Source organism: Anopheles nili, chromosome 2, assembly GCF_943737925.1.
Source record: "Anopheles nili chromosome 2, idAnoNiliSN_F5_01, whole genome shotgun sequence".
NCBI classification, from domain to species: Eukaryota; Metazoa; Arthropoda; class Insecta; order Diptera; family Culicidae; genus Anopheles; species Anopheles nili.
In genome coordinates this window covers 70,051,650-70,077,939 of record NC_071291.1, presented here as the reverse complement: position 1 = coordinate 70,077,939, position 26,290 = coordinate 70,051,650, and the positions used below count along the sequence as shown (strand labels likewise).

General features: G+C 48.7%; 1 protein-coding gene across 1 annotated transcript in view; it reads right to left on the bottom strand.

The window, feature by feature from the left end:
* LOC128730513 (cAMP-dependent protein kinase catalytic subunit PRKX) overlaps nt 1–26,290 on the bottom strand; it is a 32,598-nt gene that overhangs the window by 1,465 nt on the left and 4,843 nt on the right. The gene's annotated exons all lie outside the window — the stretch shown is intronic.

The following is a 26,290-nucleotide window of genomic DNA, read 5'->3' as shown; positions in this document are numbered from 1 at the left end:
TAAATCTATATAAATTCACAAACTTCTAGTGTTGCGTAAAGTTCTTTATTTCCTCACGACATCAGGTTAAGATCCAGGAGAGTTTTCAAGCTCAGAGACTACTTCGATTGACCATTCAACCCAGCAGTTCCCATAGCAACCGATCATGCACGCCACCAGGAACCGATTCTGGAGCAGATTCCACCCAAAAGTGAATACCTTCACGTGGTTCATTCGCACCAGACACTCGCGACCAGACGAGTCGTCGACCGCATTAGAGTTTTCCCCCCTTTTTTCCCCGTGCGCACCTCCCCTCAACCCAATCCCCACACGGGGGCCACGGTCAGCCAGATGATTGACAGACGGATTGATAGATGGATTAATGGGTTGTTGGTTGTTTGGGTTTGTGTTGGTCACGGAACCTGCTGCTGGTTAGCTGGCAGGAAAAGGGTGCCGTGGTCTCGTCTTCGATTTCCGATAGAATTTCCACACCTTTTCCCGTGGTCGGTTCACTTTTTTCTCTCTCTCTCTCTCTCTCTCTCTCTCTCTCTCTCTTTCTCTCTAGGGTGCGACCTTCCACAACACGCTTGCCAAAACACGGGCAAGTTGTCCGCCCTCAGGGAAAACGGGAAAACGGAACGGGGGTCTTACATTTCTAATTAGGTACTAATTAAAACACACCCCACATACCAACATACGCGCGGCTGCCCACGCGGTGAATTGCGGCCCAACAAATCAATGTTGATATTATTTGCTGGCCATGGCGTCACGGCGACGGTTGTAAACATGACCTTCGGTTTGCAATTTCCCGCCAGCTGATCCAGTTTGGTTTGGGGGGGTGGATTTTCCCATTCGAGGCCATTGCTGGTCAACACGGAAAACCCCCACAAACAGACAACCGTAAACGATCGAGCCGTGGTCGGTTGTTCTAAAGGGGGTAGTTACGATTTTCCTCCTTGCGTTAACCGTCCGATAGAAACGCCTCACTCACCAAGGTTGAGAACGTGCCTAATCGGACCTCCTGAACCTAAACCACCTCTAAAAAACCCGGGCAGCCATGTTGCTTCATTCCATCGCGCTCTGTTTCACTTGTCGCAATCGCAGCATTTTGCGTGGTCACTTTCGCGGCCAATTTTGCAGCGTGATGTTGCCATTCCTGGCCCGCCTGGTTTGTGCCGCTTCTTTCCGGCAACACACACAGACAGTATGGCGGCTTATTGGGTATGGCGTGCGTGCGTGTTCAGCAGTGGCTTTTTCACCTTCACTAGCGTCCACGTGTGGTGAGGGAACTGGTTTCTTTTTTGTCACAGAAGCTGGCACTGAAGCCGAAAGTTTGGCAGCTTCTCGCGGGAAGGATTTGGCCACATTTGGTTTGTCAGGTGTCCAGTAATGGCTTCGGGCGCTGCTGTCAAAATCGGGAGAAGCGAACGCGCGTTCCCGTTCGGGCAACTTTCGCTTTCGCAAATGCGATTGTCTGGAGCGTTGGACCTTTTGGAGGTTGCTGTTTGTGGGATTGTCGGTGGGGTGGTTTTTTTACGACATTTTGTTTTCCAAATGATTAATGACCCCCCCGAACGGGTAGGATGTCTTACTCGAGGGCGCTCGTTTGGAGGCGTTCTTTTTCAAGGCGTTATCACATTGCCGGAGGAGAGGACCAGTTCCTTAAGTGGGCATGCTTGTAATACATTGATTAGGAATTTTCGGTGGGGAGGTCAATAGAGACGTCGCTTCCGTTTGACGTTTGGAAAAGCTCGCGTTTATTTCGAATCAAAGCAACAGTAGGCTTTGACTGCTATGTCTTACGAGGCATTCACCTTTTAGAGAACCCACTACCAAACCTACATGACCGCACAGACCTCCCATGGATTAGCGCTCTTTAATTTCCAAACGAGCGAAACGTCGTTAATGTGTGATGATTCCCGAGGCCAGCATAAAACGTACATCACAATTCTCGCTCGATCACATCCATCTCGATTTGTTTCAAAGTGGCTCGCAAAACGGCACATTTTGCAACATTTTTCCCACCACAGCGCGAGCGGTAATGTCTGCCATTTTGATACAATCACCTTCATCATCAACATCATCATGATGATCATCATCATCCGTGACTGAGAGGCATCCAGTTGAGGGTTGCTTAAGACGCACCGGCACCAGGTTTCAATGTCAGCAATCGATCATGAGGAGCGCTAGGTGATGGAAATTCGCCACACGATCATCCTTTACCGGCCGGATATAAATTGCAGTAATTGAAAATGCCACCCCCTTTGTGAGCTCCGTAGAAGGACAGTCTGTTAATGCATCGCAGCTGGCACACTGTCACATCGACATCGCCTGTATCGAGACACGATCATTTGTCGGGTGCATAAGCGGCAGGTTAATGCCGTGTTATCATGTCGGTAATGAACCTGCCACACAATGAGCCGATGGGGGAAATGCCGTCGTAGCGAGAGGCAAAACATAAACACCAGAAACCGGACATGGAACAGGGTCCGAGAGGTTGGTAACTCTCGTTGAGATGTTTAATGTCGCTTCGGCAGCAAAACAAACGGTTTTCCACTGGGGAAAACTGGTCGTCTGCGGCCACCTGGCGATGGTTCCCGACAGCCGATGGTCGCTTGGAAAAAGGGGTTTTTCGTGTTTTCTACGCTACTCCGATGGAAGGGACTTTGCCTTCGATATCTCCGATCGATTCACCCCTCGACAGGGATTGATAGAGACCCTCGAAGAGTAGAGAAGCCCTTCAAACACTCGTTTCCAATTGCGCTCGCGGATTCTCATGATTTTCCTTTAGACAGTTAGTTTTCCCTAGCGTGCGGTACGTTGTCTCATAATTGGTTTCAAGAGCGATCTAATTAGAAGCATGCAAGTGGCCGCGTAACGGTGTGAAGTAACGTGCAACCCCCATGAAGTGAAGTTGTCCGAAACACCTGTTGCCGTGATGTCGATCCGTCCGCTTATTAACATGTCACTCACGAATCCCGGGCAAATGGGTTTCCGTTTGATGGCGCGAGATTACGGGATTCGATGCATAATGCGTTCGTTTATTGTAATCGCACGGTTTAACGCGATGTATCGGTGTGAAATTGAATATTTTACGACAGCATGGGCGATTATTTGACTACCGTTCGGAATCGAGCTGAAGGGTTAGCTGTGGTACTTTCTACAATTAACTCGATTTTTGTACTTTAATCGATACGCCATCGATTGGGGTAAGTTGGTTGTGGTATGCTTTACGAGTCATTTATTTAAGGACCAATAATCTTATCATTTGATTGCCTTACCTAAAAAGGTAAGGAGCAAACGATCACGAACGTTATTCATATTTAATGTTAACAAACATGATAGATTTTGCATTAATAAAATCAATTTGCTATGAGTTTCAACAAGTAAATAGTCGCTCACAAACCCAACATTACACATTATTGACCCCTTTCGCGAAAGCGGAAAAATATGTACCGTCGCAAACGAGCATTTACGAGCAATTAGCGAGATAAAGCGCATAGTAAGGGCCTAAAGGAGAACCGACATCGGAGCATAATCCGTCGAGACAACGATCAAACCGGTACCCACCGTTCCCAAAGCTCCCACCGATGATTCATCGCGCTTTTCACCGCCATCGTGTACGTGTTTGTGTGTTTGTGTGATTCAGCGAAGTTCAAAGATGGCTCATGAATCATGCATGCTGCCACAGGGGTTTCGTTTCGTTCGAAGATCACACCATCGATGACCAACGTCGTTTCGATTCGACGGTTCAAAACGTTTACATCTCGGTTTGGAACTCGCCGTCCAGCTCGAACCGGGCAAAGTAAAAGCTCATTTCGCAACACATGCACAATGCGTTGTGTGCGATGCATCTGAGAATGCACTCGCGTCCCGCCATTCGCTTTCTTTGGCGACTTTCGTTGCGGGCTGCCATAAAGCATCGGAAGAAGCAAAACCCCTCCACCGGGCGTAATTGTGCGTTTTCGCTCCTTGTGCCCTCTTCGATTCACCTTTCGTTCGTGAGGTGCGATTTGGCGTGTTGTTTTCGTTCCTCTTTTCACCTCATCAGGGGGTGCGCGTTTGTTTGCGCGGCGTGTGTAAATGGTCATTTCGTGAGGCATTTTGTGAGATAAAATAAAAGCTCGTTGAACGTGAGCCGATTCGCAGAATCTTGCCGCGAAACGGAAACCAACCGCGCAATGTGAACGACTTTCTTGCGGTGATATCCTGCCTTTTTTCTGTCTCTCACACCATCTTGTGGGGTTGTTTTAAGCGACAAAAAAAGACTCAAAAAGTGCCGAAAGCAGGATGCAGAAAACTGCCAGTAACAAATGCCCGCAAAAAGCCCCACAATCACAATCAAATCGTGCATGTGGCCGTGGTGCAATTATCATCCCTGCCGGGTTGTGGGGTTACAAAATTCACCCCAAACGGAGAAACAGAAACACTGCACGCTTCAGCTCAAACGCGCCCCGGCTCACGGTTGGGCCCAAAGTCAGCCTGTAAAAACGGGGCGATTTACAGTTGCATCAATGTTTTTTCGGAGGTTTTTTTTTGCTCGGACGAGTGTTGCAAATGGATTTATATCGGGCCGGTTGTCCCGCTTTAGATTAAAACCGCTCGTTTTTGGGGGTTTTTTATTTTCTCGGTCAAAGCGCACCGGGCCAATAATTGTTCGTTACGCGTTACGCCCCGCTAATGGCATAATAGCGGACGCCGGCGCCGGTCCCGATGAAGGAAAGGAGGGTTAATAAAATGGCTGTCGAATTGGCTCTACACACACGCACACGTCCCATAAATGTCACCCAGGTACCGTGTTAAGCTTTATTTTGACAACTAAATCCAAGCAGGCCACCTCATCGATCCTTGGATGGGTGTGTGTATTAGTTTTTCCGAGCCTTTCGAACGTCACGAAGGATGAAGGACGAGTCGTAAGAACCCAATTGTCAACCCACGCCCGTACGGTTAAAAAAGGACGTAACAAAATAATACACACGTCGGTCCCTACGATTAACCAAAAAGGAAAAAAACGAAAAAAGGATACACTGGTTGTGGCGCCCGGAAACTAGAATCGTTGAGGCGGAAGACCCAAACCGGAAGGAAGGAAGGAAACCGACCGAGCCGTAACCGATTTGTGGGTAAACGTGCTCCTTTGTCAGCGTTCGGTTGCCGTTCACAGGGACAAGGACCTTCCAGGGGCTGGTGGTGATTGACAGAGGATCTATGTTCGAACAAGCATAATGAGCCCGTTATGCCGCTCGCCGATGGTTTCGAGTGCGGAACGGTTTCGAATAAGGACGACGAACACGTCCGTTTTTCCGCTTCCCGTGCTCCGACGGGCCCATGCTTGATATTAATACACCGTGCCGAATGGAATAGGTGTATCCGCTGTCAACGGTGAGAAGCGGCTCTTGAGGATGTCCACCGGGACGCGAGACGATGATGGGTATTATTACGACGGTTCACGAAAGGTTTAGCGGGTGATGAAAAGATTAATCGTGCCAGCCATGGTGAAGGGATCGGAAGAGTTTGCATGCGCTGATTCGCTATCGTATTTTATGTGCGCCCCCAAAAAGTAGGTTAGATATGCGCCACCAAACCATCGTGCCAGCCTCGGTGCCGGGAAGGACGGTGTGAATGCAAAATTGTCCGTGCTTTGTAGAGCAGAAGGCAAGGAAAAGCCGCCTTTTTCCATGCTCTCGCTGTTTCGTTCGAAATAATGGAACATAATTATTTTGACGTTTCTGTGAAGTCGAACGAAGCGTTGTTTGATGCCCGTGCTTTGTTTTTCGGCCCGTGGAAAATGATGCTAACATAGCCGATAGGAACGATCACACACATAAAACGCTCGCTAAAAATAATATCGAAAATGACATCGTTTCAACCGTTTTCCTCTTGCAGGAAAAGGTGATGTAGATTAGTGCTTTTCTCTGGATGCGAGAGAAAAGTATCCCACCCGAGAGAACCTCGGAGAAAAGCATGATAGCGATCAAACGACATCACACACCCCAAAAACGATCTCGGGAGGGTGAAAAAAAACAAAATGAAACAACAAAAATGAAACACCCCGAACGAATATTCACTTGGACACGCGATTGGTCTGTCAAACACGACGCCGACGCCTGGGAAAGGAAGGCTAGATTCCGAATGCCGAGCGGTGGAGAAAACCGGCGAATAAAGCGGAGTGGAATATGGAAAAGTGGGAAAATTATTTTTGGAACCACACGAACGAGACACACCGTGGCCCGTGAGTTGGGATGCTGTGCCACTGTGTGTTGTAGTGTGAGTAGATAAATTACAACAAAACTCCACTCGTGGCAATGAAAATTGTTCGAAATTTTGATGGTTTTACGTGCGATGGCAAGATGCTGTGATGCACATTGGTGTGTTCCCTTCTCAAACTGTGGTGGTACGAAATTAGCAGCGTGATTCTGCTCGCGATGAGCAGCATTGTGATGGCCTAATTTCTGTTCCCGTACGGTGACGTCGACAGGTGTGCAAAAGTCTCAAACGTCAAGAAAAGTGTTCTAAAATGGTGCACAATAAAACGGTTGCTTGATGGTTCACACACAAAAAAAAAGGCACGAATCTCGCACGAATATGCGAACACAGGGCTGGATCCGATCCGGTGGTGCGAAGGGATGGGAAAACTTTTCCCTTTCCGCTTCTTTTGATGACGCGCACCCTGAAGGCAATCGTAATTATCTCCGCTGAGTGCTTCATCGTACGAAAAGATGGACCCTTCCGGGGCCTCCGGAGGCAATTGGAGATGGAGCCGAGCCCATCCGTCGATTCATTTTCGAGGGCACGGCTTGCGGACGGTGTGTCGAGAGGAGATTTCCATTTTTTTTTTGTGTTGCCGCTGCTGTTGCTGCATCTCCACTGAATGTGTTTGCTCAGCCATTAAAAAGGGTCATCATACTTTTACCTTCCGCCGTTGCCACGAGACCGGTATGGTTCGGTAAAAAGAAGCTCACAAGACACGGCTCGGGCACGGTTCATAGAATGATTTAAATACATCTCCCGTGGCAGGGTGGTCCGAATTCCGTTCGGAAAGCGCAAGAATACAATTTTGGGCTCGTTGTTGGCAGGAACGGATGGAAAACAAAAAGCGAACCGAAGATAAGTTTCCCGAAAACAAAGCAACGGAGATGGAAAGCGTAGAACGGTGCGCGCGGAGATAATAGGAAACAGGTGTCCCAATTCACTCGGGTGGAACGGAAAACATTTGCAGATAAAAATGATTGCGGGCGATTGTTTAACTGTGACTACTTAGGGAGATGTTGCCTTGATAGCTGTGCTGATCAGTATCATATTTCTGGTGGACAAATATGGCATGCAATTGGAAAAGAAATGGACCTGTGCTTCGATAAAACGAGCCCTTACTGCATACTGCATACTGCATTTTAAAATCAATCGTTTTTGTCGTGAAAATTAGCTGTCACCCATTTTTTGGGTAACGCGGCACTCAAGGTGTTAAATATGTAAAAGGTTGGGTCCCAGAAAGTGATGTTCATGTAAATGGCAAGCAACGTATTCAATCTAAGGTGGCGCTCAATCGATGACTCAACGAAGCTATTCAAAAACCTCTCCAAGAGATATATTCAACAACAACCTGACTGGAATCATGTCAAAAAACCCGCTCATTGATCCGTCACACACAGCGATGATTCCGCGGAAAAGTCTTCTTCATCGAAGCAGGCGCACTCCGTGTGACATTTCCGTTGGGGTAATTTCCACATGGGGTTGGGGGCTTGTCAAAAAAAAAGAGAGAGAAAAACTCAACCGCACATGGTGCCGATGAAAAGGCGCGGTAACGACGTTTCGTCCACACGATCGTTGCGCGCGGATGTGCTCGGACAGAGCTGACGACATAATCGCCTACGGACGATTGAATTTCACTTGCCCGCGGGCCAAGCCGCGCTTGGGATAAGCGATATATACATGCGCGATACAAAAAAAAACTCACCCCCCCCACCGGCACCAGTCTGGCCACCACGAGCAAGGAAGGAAGGCAATCACTATCGGTTTCTTTGATTACCCACCGCTTACCGGGCCGTTTTCACCCCACAAATTCCCCCCAGACGCGTCGGACGTATTTAAACGGTATCGGAACCAAAAACCGGCTGTAAACGCTCGTCCGGAGGCTCGTCCGTCCGGTAGGCCGGTCTGCGAGTGAGCGAGAACGCGAAACACAAACACGGTCCGTGGCGCACCCTCAGAAAAGGAAGGCAAGTGCGTGTGAACTCCCGTGGAGCAACCCTCCAGCCACGCGGCGGAATGGTTTCTCGCGGGAAACGCAGGTTTTGGAGCTGGTTTTTTTTTTCGCTTCCACTACTGCTGTACTTCTGCAACGTGCACGCACACTTTGTTTCATCACATTGTCGTTGACGTTTTTCATCTCGCAGCCAAGGCCTGCTGCTGTTTGCGAGCGGACGCGTTGTCGCTTATCGACGTTGGGGCCCTTTTTGTCTCCTCCTTTTTTTTGGCTCCATCATGTGCACATTTTTTTTCTGGGTTTTACTCCACGTGATTGTGAAAGTACTCCCCGTTCCACTTGATGTTGAGCGGTGGTGTGGCGAATGTGGTACCGCTTCATGTTCATATCTCATTATGATCGCATTTATTGGCCATACGCGGATTTTGCTTCTTTTTTTGTGTCTGCTGTTGCTGTTGCTTCTTTCGCTGATTGAATGAACCAGATGCGGTTTGGGTGGAGGGCGAAAAATTCAAGAGAAAAGTTCAAGGGAAGTTGCCGAACGACCGGAACCCACATCGAAAAACCACGTGGCTTGGAGGCTGGAGTTTTTTTTTTCGTTGTTGTCGGAGAGAGCAATTTTTGTTTACCTTCTTCGCCTTTTTTCTCCATCCACGTTTGCACCAAAAACGAAGCGCTTCAGAAGCGGCTTCTGGCCTTTGAGGGGAACTTTTCGCGGTTTGGTATGGCAAAAATTGCCGGTAAAATGGAAATTTTCGCTTTCCCGCTCCCAAAGATGGCTTGCGGTATTGTTTGGATATCGTTTATGGGTGGAGTGGAAATTATTTGAGCAAAGATAGTAAAAAAAACATGGACGCTAGAGAGCGATCGTGTAAAGATCTAATAAAAAAAATCATAAAATCACACTTTAGAAAGGGTTCATTATGGAGCAGGAAGCTGGAGGAGTGAAATGAAATTTTTGAATGCTATTTTGATGCTGCTCTAAGCTGGGAGAGATTCGCAATCAAATTGTGGATTGTTCCCCGTAATTAAAAGCCCATAAATCATTAGTGTTAATACTATTTGATAGAAACCGCAGATTGCACATTGAGACCAGCGAGACAAATTTTGTGGAAATTACACGTTTCATAATAAAAACTGAACCGTAAATAAAACAAAATTGAAAAAGCCTGAAAATGCCATGTTTGATCGAGAAATCGACCGACACCAGTGCGGAGGCCATTGACACTTCTCCACATGCTTTTGTCCATTTATGCTCAGCTGGATCCGTCCATTTTTTTTTCTTAGGTGACTTACTTTTTATGGTAAGCTTCACCGTTAAAGCCACGTGCATGGATCGTTCCTAGGACCGGCTCCGACGCTCGTAGCGTGCAAAACATCTGCCCCACACTGTGCCCCGTGTGGTGCAAAAATAGCTTTTATCAATTATCAATAATTATCCGTAAATGATGTCTAACTCGGCGTGTGTCAACGCAATGCTGACAGAGCTCGCGCCACATTAACCGGTCCAGAAGCTTCGCCCGCGACACTTTCCACGATGACGAATTCTGGTGCCGTACGGGCGCATGATGCAGATAATGGCGACCCGGTGCGAGATGTGTTGGTATGGGAGAAATGCAGCCATTTTTCTTGCTGCCATGTGCCAACGCCAACGAAAAAGGGAAACCCTTTATCGGCGGTAAAAGTCAAGTTGTTGTTGAATAGTTGAAGCGTTCGTTAGTGTGAAATATTTTATTTCACGCAACAAACAACATTTATAATTCCTATTCGATTTTTAAACTATTTTCGTTCGACTAACGAAAGCTCTTTGAACATTATGAAAAGCTTTCCCAAATGTATCCATATTTGGTTTTATATTTAAATGTTGCAACGATGGATTGGAACAAGGAACCAAAAATCTAATTAATTAAATTCGGCTTGGTGAATTTCCGTCGGCCTAGTTCCTTTACACTTGTGTCTAGGTGGTCAACATAACCCGCACCAAAGGCATGGAAGCCTCTAAATCACGCTTATCGTTTCATCGGAAAGACTCGCCCTGATCGATCACATCCGATCTCTTAATCCGGAGGAAATCGTAACGCGCGTGTGAGAGCGAGAGAGCCATCCATTAGGTGGTCCGATGGTGTATGGGTTTGTCCCCGTTTTGAGCGATCATACCGGAATACACAGAAAAAGCGATTTAAATTTACTTCTTTTTCCGGATATCGTTGGAAAGCGAAAGGGTTTTCTCGATTTTCCCTCCATCGGCGGGTGCGTTTCACCTGGCGAGCCTTCCCGAGTGATCACACGCGCTCGAATCTGTGCTTCAAATTCAAACGAGCCGCGGAAAGGAAGAGAAAACTAACCCACAAACCTCACACAGCATCCCACTTTTTGCGGCGTTTGTGCGGGGTGTTTAATGAAGAAGAAAAATCCCAACCAACATACCCATCCGGACCCATAAAGGAATGGCCGGCATCAAGATGGCGAAGCCCGACTGCCCGTGACTTACCTGGAAGTGGAGAAAGGAGAAAGAACACGTCAAGAAACCGCTAGCAGAGATTAATGCTGATGGTTAATTAAAATTTTACTCTAATGAAATCATTACGAACCGCCCGAGCTGGGGCAACTTTCGCCCGCGTTTGGGGTTTTCCCTGCGGATAACATTCTTTTTGCGAGCCAACAGCCAAAGCCGATTGTATTGGCAGCTCGGCGTGGATGAGATGAAATTGGTGAAATTTCAAAAATTCTTTCATCTTTCCCTCGCTAGCGTAGCCAGTGATGGTCGATAAAATGCGTAATATTTTGGGAGGCGAAAGACGTGCAAGTCACCTGCAAAAAAAAATATGCCGATCGTTCGAAGGTGTGCGTGCGTGATGAAGCACAATGAAAGCATGCCACCATCTTCGCTCCGTTCAAGTCACACACTAATTGGAGCATAACCGACTGGAATAGAGCGTACCGTAACGAGCCGAAGGATTCAACGCCGTGCCATTGCTGCTACGGCAAAGAATGGATGGTTTGGAAGAAGAAACGGCTTCCCGGAAGGATACGCCCATCTCGTTGCCCTCCCGTGCTGGTCGCTTTTCTTTTTGACGACCAAAAAGGTGTGTCGAGGGATACTGCGAATTTTGGAATCCTGGTGCGATGTTTATTGCGTGTTTTTGCTCTCGCGCAAGGTCATCTTGCTTGCTTCCTGTTCTGCGTCCCTTCGAATGCCTTACACGCAAGGACCAACGGGCGTTCGTGCGTGTCGCTTTACTAACGGGCAACTAATTTCCGGGAAACTCTTGGCGAAACGAATAAGATAATCGAAGGGGCCCCAAGAAAAGCCATCTCACGATGGGTGGCTTTCGAGCCGCTTTCCCACCACACGCATTTTCTTCGGTCGGTGGTTTTTGACGGTTAGAATGCAACAGGTATACCGCATGCGGCACATCATCGTCGTCGTCGTTCGTCCTTGGTCCTGGTGGACCGCCAAATGTTGTTGAAAAAAAAATGCTTACCCATTTTTGGCACCGCACGGAGCGGTTTTCTTGGAAAATCAGGATAAACCAGTGGGTTGTGGAAAACTGCCAAACTGCTTGGGAAAAAATTCCTCCATCCCACGCCCACTTGTGGTGGGACTTTTACCTGAAACCACAATTTCCCGACGGTTCGCCTCTCGGTTGTGCAAGAACGCGCGTTTGATACGGAAACCGTACGGGGTGGAAAGTGTGTGAATGTTTTATTTCCTCACGCACTCGCGGCACGCACCACAAAAGAAGAAAGGATGCTGGTTTTAAACGTGGCCAAGCAGGGCCTCATCGTAGGGTGTGCTTGCGCGAATGGGTTCGGAGAGCACGTCTAAAAATACTGCACCCTTTTGCTACTCCACCGTCACGGCACGGCCCTTGGTTGGCCCTCGCTGCTAGCCTGAGTAGTTTTGTGTGGGACCTTGACCTGCTATCGAACACCGAAATTGCTTTTGATTGCGCCCCAGCACGGTGTTGTGGAAAACAAACGCGCGCGAAAACAAATGCGCACCCGAAAGTGTGTTTGATGCTTTTTAATTGCCAAACTGACCGAACCGATGGTTCCGAGGCGGTGCAATACCGATGCCGTAGCCGTTGGAGCGTGGTTTAGAAGACACGAAAACGTACCAGAACCGGCACTCGTATCAGGGTCAGCCGCTGTACACCGCACTGACCTATTAGTTCCGATCGAGGAAACACTATTGAACGTGAAGATAACACGCAATAAACCCTGTTCCGATTGCTGGCAACCGTTGTTGCTTGCTTGTTGTACCGCCGCTTGGAACTGCTGGTGAGGCCCGTCTATCAAACTCGCCCAATTAACTGCTTCCCGAATCACTCTAAATGCCCTAGGAAAATGTTTCCGTAGGTTTGCTAGAAGCTCCCTATCTGAGGGTCTTGTTTATTTTCAATTAAAAAAATATTTTGTCACGAAATGGCCAGCTTTAGGCAGGTCCTGAATGCATGAATCCTCTAAAACTAAAAGGAAATTGCTATCCGAACAGACACTCGCCGGTCACCCAGTGCGGTTCTGCTTATAAATGGATTGGTTGTTCGCGTTTTTGCTCCCTGTCAGACGGCGACGGTTTCGACAATCAATCTTAATTTGACAACAGCTCAAGCCCGCTCGTGGTACAGATGTGGCATTATGACCTCTCTCTCACAGGACTGTCAGCTTCACGCACGCGGTGTTCTATCACCGTGCTACCGTGGCTAATGCATTCCGTGTCGTCATGTTTCGAATTCATTTAGCGCAAAAGGCTCCATTGATTGCAATCGATAAAAACGATCAAACACACACGCTCGCTCTCCTACACACAGCCATAATGTGCCTGCTTCACCCTAAGAGACGCTCGCATCAGAACGTACGCCCTGAGGGCGGTCGGATGGGATCCTTCCCGACCGTTCATTAATATCCATATTCAACGCGGCGCCACAAATTGAATCGATATCGGAAAAGTAAACTACGCTCCCGGGTGCGAGCGCAAAACCCCCGAACGGGCGTTCTCGGGCGCTTGTTACGTTCCCAACGGTGAACCAGGACCTCGGAAGGTATCGAATTGCACGATGATTTCGCGTACCTTTGGCTCACCCGCCACCCAAAAGAGCCACATCCGAGCATCTTGCGCGAGAAGGCGTATCGCATAAATCCGTTCGTCCCGGAATCGAGCTCGTAATAACATTCCGAACTATTATGTTCACCTCTTCAGCCATCGATCGCGAGAAGGTTTCATGCCGGGAAAATATGGCCGCGGCGTGTGCGGGGTGTTGTTTTTCTTCGCTTTTATTCACCATAGCGAACGGGAAACTTTTCCTTCTACGCCTTTTTCAACGCGAAAGTTGCGGGCTGAAAGGAAAACCCCCCATTGCAAGCCGCTCTTGTTCGTTGTCGATTAATTAGGATCCACTCGGCGCGGATGCAGCATCCATTTTGTGAGTCGATGGTTTTAACTTTTAAGAGCGAAGCACTGCAGTTGAATCCGCGTTGCAACGGGCGACATGAGAAGTAATGCAAACTTAGTTTTCCACTCCACACCTTTTTTGAGTGAGTTTTCTCCGAAAGCCTTCCAAGCGCGATCCGGATAGTTCTTGGCACCGTGAACTGGGAGGTGGATGTAAATTGACATTTTCCCTTTACACCTGCAGACTGAGCTCTAGATACCGTAACGGAGTATAAAAGCGACGTGTCATAATTTAGCTCTCGATGATCTAATACAGAGTGCGCGCGTGTGAACTTGAAACGCCCTCATTAGTAATCATTCTCACGCATTTCCCACCAGCCGTCAGGTTTAGTTTGCGATTATTTCTATGGCCTTCTCACCTCTCCGAAGAGATATGCAACGATCACAAACCCACCCTAAAAAAAGAAGGGTTGGCAGTTGAATTTGCAATCGTGTTCGGCGATGAAAAAGCTCACCAACCCGAGCCAGCCGAGCTTTCGAAAGCGCCACAGAACGCGGCAGTGGCCTCCGATCGTGAGAACTGGAGCGCATTTTGCGAGGGTGCAATATGGCCGCTTGAAAGTGTGTTCTTATCGCATTCCGGCCTTTGTGATGCTGGCTACTAATTACCTCCGTAGAATGACGATACTTAAATCCCTAAACCTTCCGAAACACCCGGCGGCGCTCGATCGATACACATTGCACGAGGGATGAGGGAAACAAAAAACGAGCACCCGCGCGATCGGAATTATTCATAGCATAACCTCGCGGAGCATAGCGCGAATCGGTGTAATCAAAAGCATAACCCAAGATCATGCCCATCGAACCGCGAAATGATTTCTCGTGCACGCCTCAGTAGAGTTCGCGGGGTGTTGTGTAAACGGATCCAGGAAACGCCACGGACGTTGTCAAAAAAGGCAAACACCAACAACAAGAAAAAAAAAGTATCCATACTAACACACTTAGTGGAACGCTTTTCTTTTTGTTTGTGTGCGCGCTGGTGCCTTTGCGCTCTAGCTCGAACCACGCCGAAGCGTGGAAAGGGAAGTTTTGTCGGGGTGATGTTTATTTTCCATTTGGCGTGAAATGAAAATATTGACAACGCTGCTTTCTTCTCCGTTCACTATGAAAGCCCCAGGTACGCGAGGGATTTTGTTTCGCCCCGTGTAAGGGCGCTGCTGATCATCTTTTCGGCCGGAAAGTCACCGGTGTTTGAGCTAGCACCGGGTGGGATTCGGAAGAGAAGCCATCCATCTGACCTAATCTTCACTAGCGGGTGTTTTTCCCGACCCTGTCCACGTCCACGCTGTTTACAATCAATTTTGATCTTCTTCATCTATGCACGGTGGTGTAACCTTGCACGTGAAAGTGTCTCTCCGGCCATCTGGGGCTCCGTTAACGTGGGGTTTCCATTTTCAACAAGTCGTTCATATTAAGCACACACACACGCGTGGACGGTTAAGTGCCAACACGGACCCACCGTATGCTAATCAGCCGACTTTAGCATGCTCGTGTTTCTAGCCGGGCTTTATCACGCCACGCCAGCGGACCAAAAGTTGGAAAAACAATCTTACCGAATCGGAATGCCCCACACCATAAGACGCTATCAACTTTGCGCCCACACACACGCAAACACACCGGAACGCGGGCAAACTTTTGTGGTCCTTCGTCCTGTGTTGGAAAATCCTCGCACCATATACCACACACGCGCGCGCGACCCCGGAACGGAAGGATGCTGGCAGGATAGTTTGAGACGACATTTAAAATAATGCCAACAGGAAGTACGGGGGTGGGACCGGAAACTCGAAACCACCAGCACTGGCGCCGGGCTCGTAAACAAACGCCATGCAAAAGTTCGACCGACGGGGACTCCATCAGTTTCATTACCGAATCCATTTAATTAGCAAACCAAAAGCGGCGCATCATGTGGAGCGTCGGGGGGGGGGTGTAGAGGTGAAGGGGAGGAGCGACGTGGGTGAAAATTATGCGCTTTTAATGGAAATTTGCATACAATGGCAATCATGCGGTTTATGTGTATTAAGCATCATCCGCCAAATGGGCGAACGAAACCCACCGTTCTGTTCGCTTTCCAGCACGTTATCGTCCCTGCAGGACGATCGTTAAATTACAGCGCGGGGTTTTTCGAGGAAAACGGATGCTTATTGCGGATGGAATATTCTCACGAGCGCTAGCAAACCGAACTTCGAACGGTGTGAAGTGTGGTGCAAGAATCGAACATTCGCTTCCCATTCATGATGATGATGTGTTTCGAGAGAGTCACCTCGGGAAAAGTGGTGAAAAACAAACGGTCGCGAGCGTCGTTCAAGAGGCAGCACGATCAGGCCGCCGAGAATGGGAGGAAATGCTAAATGCAGAAATGCAGTTTGCGAGAGCCCGAGCCCGAGCCAAGTGCGAAACATGACATTAACTTTCATCGCTCATTGCCACATTGCTCATTGGTCGTGTTATCCGCACGGCAACTTGCCGCCATTTTTCTGTGCGTGTCCTCCCGCTCGCGTTGCCGGTGCCGACCGTGAAAGAGTGTGTCTAATTATAGATCTTTCACTCAAGCCGTCGCCTACGCTTCGCCCCGTCGGTCGGTGGTCGATTGGCCGAAATATCCTCCCACGCACGTGCACACACACACACAAGCGACCGATCGCACACAATCGTCAACGGGCACAGGTGCATACATCTCGCATGCCGCTTGATGCCGTTGAGCGGCCACCCTAAATAAGGCCGGTGTTGCAGCTGTTGCAGTTGCGGCTTTTACTTGGCCACCCCTTTGGACACCCCTATTTTCCGCACCCCTCCACGAAGGGTGGCCACTTTGTAATCAGCGGAAAAATGCTTGACAAAGCGCAAAGCAGCGAGTTTCGGTCCGTCGAGCGCGACATCGTACCGACAAGTTGTGTTTTTAATCCACCGGACGAAGTTCTCGCGGCCTGCTGGGTGAGGTCGTGTATTTTCAAGTGCACCATGTCTGAAAAACACACATACACACACACACAATGCCAGACACACGTCGCCAACAGAGCAATCGGTGCTTGGGATGGGCACTGATCCGGCAAAAGCGGAACCGTTCCGCCACTTGTACGGTCGAGCCAAACCAATTAACACTGCACCACGTGTGCAGACCCTTTCGCTTGGGCCTTTCACACTCCTTTACAACGTCCCGTGAACGTTCGAGAAACTACCACACGGCTGGGAACGCATTCTTAAACACCTTTGGCCCGTGGTGACGGTCCCTTCGCAACGATGATGATGATCTTTCCTGCGCGCATTCTAATTAGTTCTTCCCGCTGACGTCGCTCCGGGACGGCAAGCGACATCTCCAGGGGCGACCGGACTTTTCCGGCGCGAAAAGAAAAACACTCCGCCTAATTTCGAAACTAATTTACAACATTTTCCAACCATATCGGTGAGCGCCTGGCGTAGGGCGCGTGGGTGCTTGAAAAATCCCTCCGATCGATGATTTCACTCGTGCCAATTTAAAAGCGACCGAGATATGATCACCGATGGGAGGGAAAATCTCACCCCCCATTCCTGCAAGCCGTATCACACGTAGCGGAGCGTGCTCCAGTCGGAAAATATCGTTTCACAGCACTGTTTGGCAGTGGTTCAATCAAAACAAATATTCCGGCCACATTTACGAGCCCGCTGGTCGTGTCCGTTGGCGGGAATCGATCGAGAAAATCGGCACGAGGCAGTGACCGCTGCCGCTGGAGGCTAATAAGGGGAGGTTTTCACAGTCCAAAGCGAGAGAGAGAGAGAGAGAGAGAGAGAGAGAGAGAGAGAGTGTTTCTGGGGGTTCTGCGAAGGTTAACGATGGACAACCCAGAACCTACTCTCGCATAGTCGAAGGTCGTCATGGATGTGACCTTTTCCCGAGCCCGGTTCTACATCCGCCCACATTGCCAATAGATAAGATAAAAAAGGATGTCCCCCATCCAGCGAGAAAGCGGTTAAAATCTGTCTAAATTTCCACCAGCACTGTTCCGCTGCTGCGAAGAAAGACACGCGGCGGTTTTATCTTATCACGAGCATTCCTCTTTCGCCCGGTGTCAAGCATTTTCCACGAACCCGCCAATTGGCAGCGTACACGAGTGTCCATTTGCCGGCGCGGCTATTAAATTTATCATTCAAACAAATAGTCGCACGTACACCCACTGACGTCAATCGCGGGAACATCGCGAAACGGCTCGCAAACTGATCGATTCGACAATGGCAATCGGTTCGCAACCCTCATTTGAGATCGCGACGATCGCACGCGGAAAGGGTGGAGAAAGAAAAAAAAAAGGCAGGAAGTAAACAGAAGTGCGTTCTCTCGATTGTGTGGTGTGAGGATTCCCTTCTCGAGAGTCCTGCGCCATCACGCACTGACGTTGGTTAGTGCGTTTATTTCCTTTCGCAGCTTCGTTGCTTCTCGCACTTCGTTCGTTAGCGTGGGGGTGTGAACTGTGTGGGTGTATCAATATTTTTGTCTCTCTAGCAGCCATCCGTGACCTTCGGACACACCCCCGTCGTGGTGAGATGCGACGCTGCTGGAGCAGAGATTACGTCCGATCGTATCCGTTCCATCCTTCGAACGCTGCCATTACTACAGCTGCTGGGATGGTCGTTGTTCTGGGGGCGTAGAAAGCCACCCGTTGATCATTTTCAACCCTCCAAAGGACCAAGGGAAGGTAGATGAGAGTGCACGCCGTCACCAACCTGCTCCAGCTGTTGGATCCTGCGGCTGATTTCGAGAGCTCGAGTTTTTTTTTCCCTTGTGCGTCGTTGCGCGCATTTGACATGTGTTTACGGCACAGTCGCACGATTTCGTCGTGCGTCAGATTTGAACAGGCTATTTTCGCACCGAATTGCTCACCGAATTGCCTGCCCTTGCCCGATGCTGGCACGTTCTTCGCCCACAAAGCATTCAACAAAGCACGCTGGAACGGGGGTTGGATTTTTGAGTGCGAAAATGCACCCCAACCACCGAACGTGGCAAACACAATGCTTGCGGGAGCAATATTTTGCCCTCTTGGCGCTCCGAAAATTGGTTCAACAACAACCGATTAGGAGGGATGAAAGGGCGGGTGTTTTTTCTCTTTCTTCTTCACTCCCACCCCCACTATGACATGTGATCTTGGAGCCACCCTCCAACGTGGGTACATGTTCGTGATTATGCGTGCTAAAATTAGAACCCCACGGTGCAACGGCCATTAGAGGGTGTGAAAAAAAAAGAAGCCGAAGCACATTAAACACTATCAATTCCGCCCGCGAGAGAGGGGTCCGCTTTATTCGGGGTAGTTTTATTATTCTTTCCCCATCGCGGGCTGATGAAATTGTAACCCCCCCTCCCCCAGCAGTGGGTGGGTTTTTATTCGCGTTTCCCAATTCGAGTGAGAACGCGCAATAGCATAGTGTTTGTTGTTTGTTGGAAGCGATATTGTGCCAAAAAACCCCCACCGAAAGAAATAAACACTCTGTGTGTTTGATCGTCGTCGGTGGAATAAAAATCCTCCGACTTGTTTGGGGGGTGGGGGTGCAAAGAAGAGGGTGTGAGAGTGTGGGTGGGGATAATAATTTTTGATAAACACCTTCCTTTTGGCTGCTTCACTGCATTGTGGGTGAATTTAACGCCTATCGATATTCGATGTATCGCATCCGGCTTGAGTTTCATTTGCTTCGGCGCTTTCTTTTAATCTAGCTTTAAATCAAAACGGTTTTACGAGAAGGATACACATTTGGCATAAATGGGGCGTAATTTGGACGGGAAAAACCCGTGACACCAACGAAAACGAAACACGTTTATTTCGGTACGCCCATCGGTACAAAGCGGGCGTGAAGCAGATCAATCTGTTTGCAAATTATATCGCGCCTTTCCGGCAGCCGATGGACACCACGAAATTAGGCCAACTCACAGGACCGAACCGGCTTCGGGCGGACAGCTCGTTTTGTGTGTATTTATTCGCTTTATCTGACGCGAAAGATAAGACGCCCAACCTCGGGCTCGGTTTTGAATGCCATCCCGTGAATGGAGCGCGGGATCAAAAGCAGAAATAAATTTAGACACCGGCCGGTTTAATCCCCCCCGGGGATTTGAGCCTACAAAAGGGCGAGCGTTTTTTCGCCAGTGGATTACTACCCGATGGTGCGTTTATCCGCTTTCAAACTTTACCTTTCGTACCGCCAGATTAGCGCACTCACTCCGCGGAGGGTTGATTTTTATGCTCGCTGGCATTTTTACAGATAAAAGCGGGTGCGATGTTGCGAACCGGAATTGCCACGCCTTGCGGGAAAAGGATGATCCGGGATTGCGAACACCGCAGGAGAGAAAGAAAAAACGGGTTGCGCGATGATGCGATTAGAGCGTCAAATTACACGCTTCTCTTTTAGCGAGCACTCATTTTCGTCGAGCTCATCATCATCACCGTCCACTGGAATGGCTTGATTGATTGGTTCGTGTACTATTTGTTAGCGGGAATTTAAATACCATTCGAATGGGGCACAAAAAAAAAGCATCACTGGGTTGGAAAAGTTTCGCATCAACAGGCCGGCCTTTTTATCCCCGCAGGGTTGATGTCACTTCGGCGAAGGACAACAACCCTTTACCAGCCAGGGTGGCCCGGGTAGGATGCTAAGGCTCAATAATCGAAACCTTGCACGTGTAAAACCGGACCGAAATCAAATTTTCCTATTATATTTTCCAACCAGAACCCCACTTTTAATTAGTTTTCCGTTTGCTTCGAAAGCAAACGTTCCCGTTCGCACGCCAGCCCGTTTCTCATTCGAGAAGTCGAGAAACTCCCGCAATGGTGGCTGTGTGTGTGTTTGGGTGCTCGATCGCTTTAAGTGGCTTGCCATTCGCCCCAGGTCGGATGGTATCAACCCTTATGCTGGTAAACTGAGCGTCCTGACAGTGCGCTTTCGTTTCAAAGCACCTCCATAGCGGGAAAGGATGAATCTTCTTCGACCGGTTCGATTGATGGAGGGCAAATTCGATCCTCTTGGAGCTTGTTTTGCGTACGCACGCGTTCCTTTTCGCGATACGCACAAGGATTTCACCAGTCGGCGCCATATTAATTACGTTTCGCCATCTTACCGGAGCTCGCCGCTAATCGAACCCGAACGGAAATACTAATGATATCATCTCTAAAAGCTTCACGAGAAGAACAACCGGATACCTCTTCCTGCCGTGAGTTTGAACGGCGTTATATTGTGGCTGGTTTTTTTTTGTGTGTTTACTAATTAATTGTAACCACCAGCAGGTCTATTTGTAGCCTCGAGCCAAGAGCTGCAGGATACGTCCACTGCCAAAACCATCCCCCGGCCAGTGCAATGCGGGTGTTTTTTTTTGCCATCGCGAGACCTTCGAGAAGGTACGCCCGTTGCAGTGTGGTCGCAGGAAGATCATGCTTAAAATGTGAGCGATTCTGAAGACAGCTATTAATCCTGCTTAAATCACCCCACGCCCGCGGCCCGTGATGTGTCGGTTTCGGTTGAATGTCAAGCCGAAAAATGGAACAAAAAAAGACACCAATCCCCGGTGGTGTTGATGCCACCGACCCATTGCAGGAGCTCGTGTGTTGAGCTGCCTCCCACAAGCAGCTAGCGTCGGTGGCAAATCATAACGAAACAACAGCAACAAAACCAGCTCCACACGAACGCTGCTTCAAAGCAATCGTAACATGCAAGCGCCTCAAACGCGGCCAAGAGAAAAGAATGATCACACACCTCCAAACAACGGATAAACGGACAGAAATGTTTGACCCTTCGGACCCTCGGATACCCTCTGGCGACAAGGAGTGACAACCGGCTGTAAGACAAAAGCGCCGCTGAATCGAATTTCCGTGCGTTTCGTGCGTTTAAGAAGGACGATGTCTTTCCACCTCCGGGAATGAGGTTTCAGCTGTTGGACGTTTATCGCGTTCCGTTGGCGTGGTGGGATTGCGTGCAAGCGTTCAAGAGTTCGCCACACAGAAAGGACAGAAAGATGAGCTCCGGCTCAGACAGGCAGGCGTGCAGAGCGACCAGTGGATTGTTCTTTATCGCCACCGATATATCATGGTCTTTGTTGTAACGTGAAACCGGCCACTACGCTACCCAACGCCGTCTACGGGTGCGTAGTTTATGTGCGGGGTGACTTTATAAATTAGTTGGCGGTATGTAAATCGGTCGCTGATCTTCGTGCGCAAAACCTTGAGGGATGCGGTTCAGTTTTTTTCGCTAAAGGAACCGTGTTGTAGGAGTTCGTTTTCTACCTCGGAAAACTCTTTGATGTTGTACGGTATCAAACGCACGCGTGACGTATCTTCCTGGAATACACGTGTGTCACGTTCGATGACATGAAATTTGAAGAAATCCAAAGCTCATTTCATTTCACTCACGTCCCACGCTGCCAAAGCTCGTGATTGACGCCAAACTGAAGCCGAATAATTCCACAAATTGCTAGGTAATTACAAGCTAACGAAGGAATTACAGGCAAGAAAAGGTGCCCGAAATTTTCGGCATATCAAAGTCAGTGGTGCGCAAAAACAATGTCACATGACGCCGAGCAAGACTTCCGTACACACATAACTCAATCCGCGTCCGAACCGACCGACCGGCAACCGTTTTCCTTCGGTGGGTGGGTGAATTAAAATGAATTAAATTTTTCACGTCCACAACCGCCACACACAACGTCGCGTCGAAATTCGCACGCCACCAGATCACAGGGGGTGGTTTTTGTTTGTTTAGATAGCGCGTCGCCAGGCCGCAAAAAGGAGACGCCAACTCGGTGGAGGCGCCTGGTGGCGCTTAACCGCGCGATACATTTTCCGCGCTATTCCTCGCCAAATGAAGCGAATGTGTCAAGCTGTTCGTCCCGTGTCGCTTCAGCTCATCCCTTCTCTCGCCAGCCGTCAGCCGTTAATGTATCATCACTTGCCAAACCACGGCAGACCATCCGGGGCGGTGAGCCACTGCACGCGGGCGTATTATTACTACCAACGTGCGCTACTATTTCAGATGGTACTATTATTGTTTCAACTGAATCGAGTAGAGCGTACCCGGCAGTACGTAAATGTTTATCGAAAAGGGATCGTGTCTGCTGTTGCTGCTGCGGTTTCCAGACGAACCCCGACGGGTTGGTCTCCCGGTGGGTGTAAACAAAGTTTGCCATCCCACTTGGAACAACAAAACGCGCGCGCTGGGTGACAGCGATTAAAACCCCCTCCCAATAGCCGACACGGAAGCGAAAAGGACACCCGTGCCAAGATACGACCCTGAGTAATGGTACTTGGTGAAAATTTCATCATTAATCATTTTGGGGGCAGAAAAAAAAACACGCGGCGTACATTTCTTCATTGTCGCCAGTCAGCTTTACACAATCGCGCTTTAATATGTCGATAAAGTGCCGTTCTTGTAAAACAACTGTACAACATTTTGATCATAAAAAGGAACAAAAATGGCCCAATAAACACTGGTGAGCCGCCCGGGGTAAAGCCACCCTTTTGTGTAACGCGCGTGTTGGGACAACGTGTCCTACGCAACCGTTCCCGAAACGTGTCCTCGGAGTTCACGGCAATTAACACGACCAGTTGATATCTTTACGTGCGCTGTCTCGGCAGTACAAGTAGAGAGTAATCAAGCCGTTACACTGAGCGAGCGGATAAAGTTAATCTCGAGAAATAGGTTAACGCACCCTTCGGAACCTCTGGGGTGGGATTAGGCCCACCGAGCGATCAGTTGCTGACATCTTCACAATCCCTGCGACATATAAGCCGACCGGTGACATTTACTACGAGTCCCGCCCGAGGACACCCGCGATCGTTCACCGGATCCGTGACAAAATGTCTATTAATATTGGGGAGGTCTGCAAAATCATCCCCCTTGGGGATGGCTTGGAGAGGATGTAAGAAAATAAAACATACAAAAAAAAATCCCACACACCACTACCGACTGGGAGGTTTCGTGGCGTTCGTGTCCATTCGCGTTGGAGAATGATAAATATGCTCCAACTGCATACGCATGCACGGTATGCACACGGATCGCTAGCAGAACCCCGCAGAAGCCGGACCGGTTGGACCGTGTCCAAAAGAACGTCCGACGTGAGTTTTGTGCAAATAATTGGACATTAGCTAGCAATATCCATAATGCCCATGGGCGATAAATGTCCCCAAAGGTGGCTCGTAAACGAAAACGACACTATTTGAGGTGATGAACTCAGTCAAACAAAGGCACCGCTGTGCTTCCGTCGATTGTTCGATAGTTCTGGCTCTATTTCACTCTTTTGATTGATTTGTTTACCGTCAATCAGACCCCAAAGGAGGGGCGAAAATAGAGCGTTCGCGCGCGTCGAAACGGTGTTCTATCCAGCGTCAGTGCAGTGCAATTGCGTGTCCCGATAGATTCTCATAACCATGTGCGGCGTGTCATCGTGTGTGTTTTTTTTTTTTTTGGGGAAGTCAGGGTGGGAAGCAATCAAATAAATTAACTTCAATTCCTGCCAGCGCGGGCAACCGATACCGGTCAATGATTGATGGAACTGGAATGACGAGCACAATTCCCCTGGCTGGGAAAGCGAAGGTGAACAGTAAATGGGTCGGTTGCATGCAATCAGTGCAGCTCGATGCACACGCATTGGTTTTTGATTTGTAACGCATACAGTAAATGAATTGTTTGTCTTTAAACCTGACAAGAAAATCACACCGAAAAAGTAGCGCATCCTGACGTTGAGTGAGCGAGCGTCCCCAAAAACTAGATCGTGACGATGATTCCCGAGAGTGGTGTTATTTAATCGCCCAACAAATGGGTCCACATTTTCATTACCATTTTATCACGCATGTTCATCGGCATGACGCATGAATGATGATAATGATGAATGATGGCAAAAGCTGTGGTTGTTGGTTAGGTGGGGTGGCGAAAAAAAAACCTCCCACGCGCACGCACGAAATGGCCGACAACCTCGTGGGCATTAATTGGCGAACCACCCTGTTCCCGGGGGGAGAGAAAACATGTTAAAATCCGTTGGGCCTTTTTCCCTCGTCCTTCGTCGAAATCCTAATAATCGACCACTAATGACAGCAGTGCATGGAAAGTTTCACCTTCAGAATCATCGTGACGGAAATGAGGAGGAAAATTCGTTTTTCGTTTCGTTTTTTTTTCTCCTGCGCTTCCTTTTTCCTGTTAAAGGGAACCGACGAGTCCGTTGTCGTCATGTTGTGCCCAATTGTTGAAGTCAACCCGATAGTTTGAGGACTTTTATTTCGCAGTATTTCGTAACATTTGTTGTAGTCGAACAGGCGGTGCGATAGCAAAGCACAATAATTGCTCAGCACAATTAGCTAACGAAGGTTCCGCTCTTCGACACTGTGTCAATGGGGATAAACAAGAAGGAGCCCGAAAATCAATCAAAATCTTTAGAAAAAACGTAACGGCGCAAATCCCGAAGATCCGATGGAAGGTTTCGTACTAGTTAGCGTATTTACCCATCGCTCGAAATCTGATACGAATGTTTGGCTATCCTAATGAAGCGCCCGGATAGTATAGCTTTTCTTTTTGCAGGTAAATGTTGGGTTAGAATAGAAGGGGAATGAAAATATCCTTTAAATGAGGTATAAAATGGCGCTTCAAAAATATCAAATGGTTTTCCATGCAACATGATCGACATTGCCGAGGGACAGCCCGAAACCTTGAACGTTATTTCGCTATCGTCATGGTCGGATTGAGAAAAATAGTCGACTCTCATAATTGGATACAAATAATGCACCGCTGCAGCTGTCCCGATTGCGAGAGAGCGAGAAAAGGAAAGCAGCTCGCCAACGACGCTGTTGCGTGCCGTGGGTCATATTCTGCCAAGTGTCATCAATCTAAATGCACTCTAATAGCGCAACCTGCAATGGATGCAATAAAGTTTCATTCGTGACCGCGGGGACAGCGATCAGGGGAACGGTTCCATTCTGCGGCGGACGTCATCGGGCACAATTTAAGCAACGGCACGCCGCCTCGGATGCCCAGCTGTCGCCTTGGGGTTGGGAAGCCATTTTCCTAGCGTATTTTTACAGCCAATGATTCGAAAAAGAAGCAAAACAACTCCCCATACACCGGTTGGTACCAACTATATATATATATATAACCGACCTATATATAACCAACTATAGACAGCCAACTACGGTGTACAGTGTTGGGAAGATGTTTAGCCAGAGAGCAGTTGAAAAATTGATTCTCTGGAATAATTTGCTAATTTCTAAGAACGATACATTTCGCTTCATCTACGTTTGCTCATGACTACAAACTTATGGGTTGATTACAACCATTACCATAACATCGATCTGGTGTCATCGCGGTTGAAACACCCCCAAAAGGTCATTCACACCACCACCGCCTGATGGATTAGCAGCTTCCACTTGCGAGCTCCACTTGCTAGTTCGATCACCACTTGCGTGGTCAACGGTTTACGCAAATGCTTCATCCGAGAGCACGCACTACCACAGGCTGGAATTAATGGACCTCACGTCAGGTCATCACTTCGCGGTTCGACTTACATTTTCCTCACTCCTCTTCGGTAGCGGCGTTACGAGCGTCATCGCGGTCAAACGCACTAGCGAGCGACCCGATCGATCGATCGTTCAATCGATCGATCAATCGATGACTAACCATCCGTCGACGAAACAGACGAATTGCAGACGCTGGCCTTTTCGCGAATAAAC